We start from the raw sequence: 888 nt of genomic DNA on the forward strand, positions 1-888 counted from the left end.
CCGATTGTTCTGACCTAACATTGATTGATAGTTTTATTATTTTTTTTTATATATATATAATTATTTTTATATTATTTTATTTTTTTATCGAGTCACCTCCTCGCGGTTCAATGGTCCGTCAATTTTTTTCTAATTTTTATACCTTTCAAATTTTTTTGCTTTTTGAGTGAGTTAAATTACACCAAGGTTCGTTTTCCTTTTAAAACATTTTTCTTGAAAACTCCCTCCGCTGGAAGTGTGGAATAACTTGACACGTGCATGAAAGCCTCCCCCCCCTATTTACATGAAACCCCCCCCCCCCCATTTCCCCCCCCCCCCAGGAAAGTCTACAGTACTGCAGCCTATTATGGCTACTTCAAAAAGTGGTTGAGTGAAAGAACTTATTCCTAAAGAATCCAAGGGCTAAAATTTGCTCTCTTTGCCACAGTCGACCCTGAAACGGATATTTCTATCGGTTTCCCGATTTTGAAATTTTGACTCATTGACCGAGTCTGAAAGGAGCAACATCAGTGAAAAGACCAAGTCATAAAATTTACCTAGGTGTAATGATGGGAATGATATTTGTGACAGGCATTTAAGTATGCTTCTTCTGTGAGTGCCGTTTCGAATGTGGGCGATCAGCATGGCAATCCTTATTTGTTGGTGGCGATCCGGAACAGTTCTGCCGATGACTTTTCGAACCATTGTCTCAGGTTCGCAAGCCATGATATTCTTCTCCTGCCAGGACTTTTTTTTGCTGTTTATTTTTCCTTGTAGTAAGTAGGCATGCTTAACAAATTAAAAATTCCATTTATCCTTTTTTTTTCTTATTATTACTGTATTTTAATAAAATTAGTGGTTGGGTGGAAGAGCTCCGTTAGGAGAATCCTGCCACTATAAGATCGGAAG

The sequence above is a fragment of the Diaphorina citri genome, unplaced genomic scaffold (assembly GCF_000475195.1).
Source record: "Diaphorina citri unplaced genomic scaffold, Diaci psyllid genome assembly version 1.1 scaffold1463, whole genome shotgun sequence".
NCBI classification, from domain to species: domain Eukaryota; kingdom Metazoa; phylum Arthropoda; class Insecta; order Hemiptera; family Psyllidae; genus Diaphorina; species Diaphorina citri.